The sequence below is a fragment of the Rhinopithecus roxellana genome, chromosome 3 (genome assembly GCF_007565055.1).
Source record: "Rhinopithecus roxellana isolate Shanxi Qingling chromosome 3, ASM756505v1, whole genome shotgun sequence".
Lineage (NCBI taxonomy): Eukaryota > Metazoa > Chordata > Mammalia > Primates > Cercopithecidae > Rhinopithecus > Rhinopithecus roxellana.
This window is the reverse complement of record NC_044551.1, coordinates 48,721,810-48,730,783: the sequence shown is the minus strand read 5'-3', so window position 1 is coordinate 48,730,783 and position 8,974 is coordinate 48,721,810.

The following is an 8,974-nucleotide window of genomic DNA, read 5'->3' as shown; positions in this document are numbered from 1 at the left end:
TGTGTTAAGAAACCAGAAAGAATGAAGAGTGAGGACTTTAGCAAGTTTAGAGAATGAATTGTCTTACTGTTTTGGTACCTCTTTGCTTACAAAGATTTGTAAGTGAGGGAACACTGAGTCTGAGACTAAGTCACTGTAATACATTTTAATTGTATTTATTATAATATAGACATAGGTAGAGAATTATTCAAAGAGGGCATATAGCTCTCACCTACTCTAGTAGTAGAAGGCTGTGTTTACAAGAAAAACCTGACACCTGGAAAATGTCTGCTTGGCTTAACTGAAATCTCAAAAGAGGAAACTGCTGAAGAACCCAGCAGTGAAGTGAAAGTAAAGTCCTTGTCTGTCAACTACCAGGCTGTATGTGAAAGGGAACCTCATTTCACATTGCCAGCATGTACTGGACAAATGTGAGGCAAGGTGCACAGGAGTTCCTGCACCTTGACTTGGGGGGAGCTGCAAGAACTATCTTGATTCCTCTGCTGGCCCTTGGACACATACTATCTAGGACTGAAACTTCCATGATCCCCGGCCAATTTTGGTGCAGACCCTCTAGCTCTTAGGTCTCCTGGATCACTCTTCCTCCAAATCCAGGACGTGTATGCTCAGACATCTTGGGCTGGCCAGTTATGTATGAATGGTCAGTTAAGTGGGGATTGGGAAAAGATAGTTTCTTAAGAGGTGATGTTCTGGTGACAGTATTTTTCATAAGATAAAATGCACTTCTATTATGAATGTTTAGATTAGAATGATTGGAAAAAGAGGGTATCAGGAATAGGCAGTGTGGGGAAAAAAAAAAGGCCAAGTTTGTGGGAATACCAAACAAAATAAGAACACAAAGAGCACAGTAGTCATTATCAACCATAAGTGCAGAAAGATCATTTTGTCAATGAAGTATTCAGATGAAAACCAGACAAGTTGTTTTTTGCATATTGAAGACAACTAGTGTTATTGATTGGAAGCCTAATTTGTGCATCTTTATGCTGGAATTCTCTTTGATATGGCTTTATTAATTTTAAAATATATAACTATTTAGTGTTTGTTTCCCCAGGTCTAGAAAACTTAAATTCATGGGTTAGAGAAAGCTGACAATAAGATCACTAATCCACCACAGGTAATTGTTGAGAAACCAACCATGAAGACCAGGGACAATACTAGAGGATGTGGTAGAGGAGGAGGATAGCACGAAGGGAGGAAATGACCTAACTTCATAAGAAAATAAGGCAGATATTGAAGACTGAACACTAGTGAATGAATTTAACATTGATCTCTGGGGATTCTCCTGAGCACATGGTGAGATAGGAGATGATCTTTTAGAATCTGTCTGCACTATAAGGAGAAGTAATGCTAGACTGTTATTTCTTCTAAGGCTGTGGTTAATCAACAGGTGGATGGGGGTACTGTAGACCTAGTGAGTCTGGACTTACAGCACTGGATAATGTCTAAGTTCTGTCGGCAGCAGCTTTGAAAGCTGGTCTTTGGACTAATGCCAAAACAGCTGCTTAAGAGTCACCTATGGATGTTGTTAAATAGTTCAAGATGCCTGTGCTACAACCCTTTAGGCTAAAGAGTGAAGTCCAAAAGTTGAGTTTTAGTAAGCTGTCCAAATAAGTTCCATGTACAGGCAGGTATGACATCCCTGAAGGGAGCTGATTTATGGACGAAAGACAAACTGAAGAGAGTCTTCCCAAAGTGCCATATGGGGTTCTGTTTCAGTCAACATTCTTATCAATACCTTAGATAACAATGACAAGTTTATCAAATTCAAGGATGACATGAAACTGGAGAAGAGAGCAGAGTTAGGATCCAAAATGATTTCATACTAAGTCAGATAAAAACCAAAGATCAGGTTAAAAACAAGTCTGTCAGTAAAATTTCCATATCAACTATGACTTCCAGTCACATAGGAAACATCCAAAATTCATTTTAATATTTGTAATATTAGAAAATCAATGAAAAAGAATGCAGGGATCTAGCCATGGTCAAAGATCTTTAGGCCTGGGCAGGAAGTTCATTTCATATATTGAGAGACAAAGAGTCAATCATGTGATCATTTTGGCAGGAACAAGAGAGTTGTAGATTTCTGTAAATAGACTAAGGAAGAAATAGGTAATGTATATGGCTTAAATCCAAAGACGTAGGCCATGTGCCACACCTTCCTTGAATTTATGGAATCAAATATAAATGAGATTTATTGCATCCCATTAGGGCCCAAGCCAAAAATTCTGGTCATTTGTACCTACTTTAGGATGGTTCTATCCCTCCTTAAGAGATAAGCATCTTTCAATCTCAGAATTGCAAATTAAGTAGAGAAATATTTTAGAAAATTAAAACCCAGCAATATTAATACTTTTGAATTATGGAAAAATATTCAATTTTTATTGTAATGTTTAGAAATTGCATTTGAGTGATAGCATTGTAACTTCAATTTAAAATGTCTAATTAAGTAATTAATTCAGACTTCTGGCTTGCAGTGAAATTCTTACTAACTATATGTATAATATAATAATGTAGTACTTAAGAGAACTCAGAGTTCACGATATTTATAAGCTTAATTTATTAGATTTATATAGATTACTTAGTCCTTGGGAAAGTTTGCCAATTGGGCAATTGAATTACTCTAAAGAGAAATAAAATGCATTAAACTTGTAAATGCAGTATAAAATATGTGAAAGTATTTAACTAGTTTTTTAATGGGATCAAGTATTGTTCAAAGGCAATTAGAGTGATTGCTAAAAGTGCTAGGCATAACTGGAATAACAGGATTTATAAATTGAACTTAAAGCTTAAGGAAGAATGAGGTTATTAAAAATTGGTGACTTTAATAAAGTGAATATCAATTTTTCAAAATAAAATAAATGACTGAATAGTCTTTTCTAGATAGAAAAGCTATCTTTGGGTGAAACAAAAAAACTCCCAGCAGTTTGCCCAGGGTGGAGATGGAACTTCAACAAGTATGAAAGTGGCCTGGATGGAGGTCAAGTCCTCAAGGCTCCATTGGCGATTACAGAATGCTGAACCTGCCAAGAGCTGCTGCAGTCTTAGGCTATAAGGAGAGGAGAGTGTGCAGAGGGAGGAAGCTGATTGCTTGCCTCCATTCTACACTAATTTGATCGCTTAGTCTATTATGATCACTCCTGAAAAACCTGACTTTAAGACCAGCTGTTGCTAATTGCCCTGAGCCAGCGTGATCGTTCACTGACTCTGAGGTTCTTTGTTTATTTTTGTGGATAATGGTGGGTACTTTGGTAGATAATAGTTTGTGGTGAGTGGGTTAGTGATATTAGTTACTCTCTCACAAAATCTCTACCAGGTTATAACAAAAGCAGGTCTCCAATCAAATTCTGCCACACATCTCCCACCAAATTCTGCCACACATCTCCCAAACGATTATCAAACAAACATCTATTGATAAGCAGACCCCAAACAGTTCACACGATCTGAAATCCCAGCTCTCTATTCTTTTATGTAATCTGGCCATACTTTTTCATAAAGAAATCACTAGAACCAGATGTGACAATATATTTCAGTGGCAAAAATCTATAAGTCTTATGGAACAGCTGGCTTCCAAAATTTAACTCTCACAAGGATACAGGATTAGACTTGTAAGGCAGTTTAGCAGAACCTAACAAAATCTCAAGAGAAAAGAGCCTGAGACACAGACAGAGACAGAAGTCTTGGTTCAAATATTGGTTGTCACCATGCACTGACTGGGGAATATTACACAATTTCTTTTGCTTTCCATTTCTTTACAGGAAAGGTAAGGATAATAAAAACTGCCTATTTTGAATGTTGTGGGAACTAAAAAAATATAGTGTACATAGAGTCACATAGTCAGAACTTTTTAAATATAAAGGTATTATTGCCATTGTTTCATGTGGTTCCAGAAGGAGAGCTATTGATAGCATTTATGAAGGAGAACAGAAATGAGTCAATTTAAAGTGCAAATTTTCTGGAAATCATAGTATTATAAAACAGATTAGGTTATCTTTTGCTGAAATAAATTTCTATCAAGGGTAGAACATAAGGAGAAGCTATTCAAAGTCTTAACAGAAACAAATATTTCAGAAGAGATTTATGCTGAGGGCAGAGAATTAGAGATCTCTCTACTGCTGTCCAACATAGAGATTCTGGGATATTGGCCTACTTTCATTCCTTGTAGGTATAATTTAGATCCTGTTCATCCATGTGTATTCACAGGAGGGCTCTCTAATCTTGCAGTTTTATAGACTGAGAACTTAGTGTATAGAAATCACTTTTTCTTCTTCTAACTTTATACCCTTTTTCTTAAGCACAGTCAGCATTTCTTCAGCACCTTCATTCCTAAGCAGTGTAAGTTCTCTGCTTTTATTCACCAATGAAAGTGCATACACGTTCACCAATCTCACATTTTGCATGTCCCAACCTACAACGTAATCACAAATGTCTTCAAACAACCACCCCACTGCTGTATTTGTTTTAAAGGCTACATCGCTACTGAAACACTAAAGCCTTGTTTCTGGAATTAAAACTGTGCCCTGGGGTTGCCTCTCTAGCTTTCTGCCATTTGTATTTTTATGTTATTTGATTCTTGCACAATTTTTGTATATTTACCTGCATCCCTGATCCTTCTTTCCACCAGAAAAAGCTACACTCAGCTCTTGGCTTACAAGATTCCTGCTATAATATTGCTATCTATAAATAAATCACTTCCTGACCACCCCCATCAGGCCTAAATCTTGTCTGGACCCCACCTCTGACTTTGTGTTAGTGTACTGTTCATCTTTTTGACTTCTTGGTTATATTTCACTTTAGGATTCCCCTGACACTCAAACCTGTTTGTTAGTTTCATGGTAACTTTTAACAAATTATAACCAATTTTAACCAGCTCATAGTGTCTCCTGTGCCCACTGCTTCATGCATGAAGAGCCAGAGGAATCCCTTGGTCCTTGATGAATAGACTAATCATAAAATCATACAAATGATTTAAAAACATTTAAAGATTGTCAGCATCAATAATAAATAAGCCCAGAGGCAATAGAGTACTATTTTTCACCTATAAATTTAGCAGAAATTAAAAACCAGTTGTGCACTCCACACCTGATGAAGGTGTTATGGGACAGGCATCCATACCTACTCTATTGATAAAGAGTTTAACATGGTATATACTTTTGGAAAAGCAGTTTGCAAAACTATAAAAGAAAACATGACAAATGCATATAAGAAATCATTCAGCATATAACTTTGGAGATTGGCATGTTTTCACTCAGCAGAATTCTCTGGAGATTGATTCAAGTTGTTGCATGTATTGACAGTTCATTCCTTTTTATTGCTGAGTAGTATTCCATGGTATAAGTGTACCCAATTTAGCCCGTTAGAAGACATCTGGATTGTTTCCAGTTTAGGGCTATTATGAATCAAGCTGCTTAATGTATAGACTTTTACATGAATGAAACAGCAGGAGTACAACTGCTGGGCCATAGGCTGTTTGTACATTTAGTTTTTAAAGAAACTGCCAATCTGTTTTCCAGAGGGGTTGTCCCATTTTACATTCCCACCAGCAATGAATGAGCGATCCAGTTTTTCCTCATCCTCATCAGCAGTTGATGTTGTCACTATTTCTTATTTTAGCTATTCTGATAGGTGTGTAGTAATAGCTCATTGTGGTTTTTACTTGCTTTTCCCTAATAGCTAATAATGTTGAACATCTTCATGTACATATTTGTCATCTGCATATTATCTTTGGTGAAATCTCATTTGAATTTTGCTGATTTAGGATTGAATTGTTTGCTTTCTTTATTGTTTAACTTTTAAAAATTGATATATAATTAGTACATCATAAAACTCTCCCTTTAAAAATGTACAAGTGATTGGGGCGGAGCAAGATGGCCGAATAGGAACAGCTCCAGTCTCCAACTCCCAGCGCGAGCGACACAGAAGACCGGTGATTTCTGCATCTTCAACTGAGGTACTGGGGTCATCTCACTAGGGAGTGCCGGACAATCGGTGCTGGTCAGTTGCTGCAGCCTGACCAGCGAGAGCTGAAGCAGGGCGAGGCATCGCCTCACCTGGGAAGCGCAAGGGGGAAGGGTATCCCTTTTCCTAGCCAGGGGAACTGAGACACACAACACCTGGAAAATCGGGTAACTCCCACCCCAATACCGCGCTCTAAGCAAACCGGCACACCAGAAGAATATATCCCTCACCTGGCCGGGAGGGTCCCACGCCCACGGAGCCTCCCTCATTGTTAACACAGCAGTCTGCGGTGATCTAACCACAAGGCAGCAGCGAGGCTGGGGGAGGGGCGCCCGCCATTGCTGAGGCTTAAGTAGTTAAAGCCACTGGGAAGCTCGAACTGGGTGGAGCTCACAGCAGCTCAAGGAAACCTGCCTGTCTCTATAGACTCCACCTCTGGGGGCAGGGCTCAGCTTAAAAAACAACAGGGGAAGCAACAGAGGCCTGAGCAGACGCGAACGACTCTGTCTGACAGCTTTGAAGAGAGCAGTGGATCTCCCAACACGGAGGTTGAGATCTGAGAACGGACAGACTGCCTGCTCAAGTGGGTCACTGACCCCTGAGTAGCCTCACTGGGAGACATCCCCCACTAGGGGCAGTCTGACACCCCACACCTCACAGGGTGGAGTACACCCCTGAGAAGAAGCTTCCAAAGTAAGAATCAGACAGGTACACTCGCTGTTCAGCAATATTCTATCTTCTGCAACCTCTGCTGCTGATACCCAGGCAAAGAGGGTCTGGAGTGGACCTCAAGCAATCTCCAACAGACCTATAGCTGAGGGTCCTGACTGTCAGAAGGAAAACTACCAAACAGGAAGGACACCTATACCAAAACCCCATCAGTACGTCAACATCATCAAAGACCAGAGACAGATAAAACCACAAAGATGGGGAAAAAGCAGGGCAGAAAAGCGGGAAATTCAAAAAATAAGAGCGCATCTCCCCCTGCAAAGGAGCACAGCCCATCGCCAGCAACGGATCGAAGCTGGTCAGAGAATGACTTTGACGAGGTGAGAGAAGAAGGCTTCAGTCCATCAAACTTCTCAGAGCCAAAGGAGGAATTATGTACCCAGCGCAAAGAAACTAAAAATCTTGAAAAAAGAGTGGAAGAATTGACAGCTAGACTAATTAATGCAGAGAAGGTCATAAACGAAATGACAGACATGAAAACCATGACACAAGAGATACGTGACAAATGCACAAGCTTCAGTAACCGACTCGATCAACTGGAAGAAAGAGTATCAGCGATTGAGGATCAAATGAATGAAATGAAGCGAGAAGAGAAACCAAAAGAAAAAAGAAGAAAAAGAAATGAACAAAGCCTACAAGAAGTATCGGATTATGTAAAAAGACCAAATCTACGTCTGATTGGGGTGCCTGAAAGTGAGGGGGAAAATGGAACCAAGTTGGAAAACACTCTTCAGGATATCATCCACGTGAACTTCCCCAACCTAGTAGGGCAGGCCAACATTCAAATTCAGGAAATACAGAGAACGCCACAATGATACTCCTCAAGAAGAGCAACTCCAAGACACATAATTGCCAGATTCACCAAAGTTGAAATGAAGGAAAAAATCTTAAGGGCAGCCAGAGAGAAAGGTCGGGTTACCCACAAAGGGAAGCCCATCAGACTAACAGCAGATCTCTCGGCAGAAACTCTACAAGCCAGAAGAGAGTGGGGGCCAATATTCAACGTTCTTAAAGAAAAGAATTTTAAACCCAGAATTTCATATCCAGCCAAACTAAGTTTCATCAGTGAAGGAGAAATAAAATCCTTTACAGATAAGCAAATGCTTAGAGATTTTGTCAGCACCAGGCTTGCCTTACAAGAGACCCTGAAGGAAGCCCTAAACATGGAAATGAACAACCGGTACCAGCCATTGCAAAAACATGCCAAAATGTAAAGACCATCGAGGCTAGGAAGAAACTGCATCAACTAACGAGCAAAATAACCAGTTAATATCATAATGGCAGGATCAAGTTCACACATAACAATATTAACCTGAAATGTTAATGGACTAAATGCTCCAATTAAAAGACACAGACTGGCAAACTGGATAAAGAGTCAAGACCCATCAGTCTGCTGTATTCAGGAGACCCATCTCACATGCAGAGACATACATAGGCTCAAAATAAAGGGATGGAGGAAGATCTACCAAGCAAATGGAGAACACGAAAAAGCAGGGGTTGCAATCCTAGTCTCTGATAAAACAGACTTTAAACCATCAAAGATCAAAAGAGACAAAGAAGGCCATTACATAATGGTAAAGGGGTCAATTCAACAGGAAGAGCTAACTATCCTAAATATATATTCACCCAATACAAGAGCACCCAGATTCATAAAGCAAGTCCTTAGAGACTCACAAAGAGACTTAGACTCCCATACAATAATAATGGGAGACTTCAACACTCCACTGTCAACATTAGACAGATCAACGAGACAGAAAGTTAACAAGGATATCCAGGAATTGAACTCATCTCTGCACCAAGCGGACCTAATAGACATCTATAGAACTCTCCACCCCAAATCAACAGAATATACATTCTTCTCAGCACCACATCGCACTTATTCCAAAATAGACCACATAATTGGAAGTAAAGCACTCCTCAGCAAATGTAAAAGAACAGAAATTATAACAAACTGTCTCTCAGACCACAGCACAATCAAACTAGAACTCAGGACTAAGAAACTCAATCAAAACCGCTCAACTACATGGAAACTGAACAACCTGCTCCTGAATGACTACTGGGTACATAACGAAATGAAGGCAGAAATAAAGATGTTCTTTGAAACCAATGAGAACAAAGATACAACATACCAGAATCTCTGGGACACATTTAAAGCAGTGTGTAGAGGGAAATTTATAGCACTAAATGCCCACAAGAGAAAGCGGGAAAGATCTAAAATTGACACTCTAACATCACAATTAAAAGAACTAGAGAGGCAAGAGCAAACACATCAAAAGCTAGCAGAAGGCAA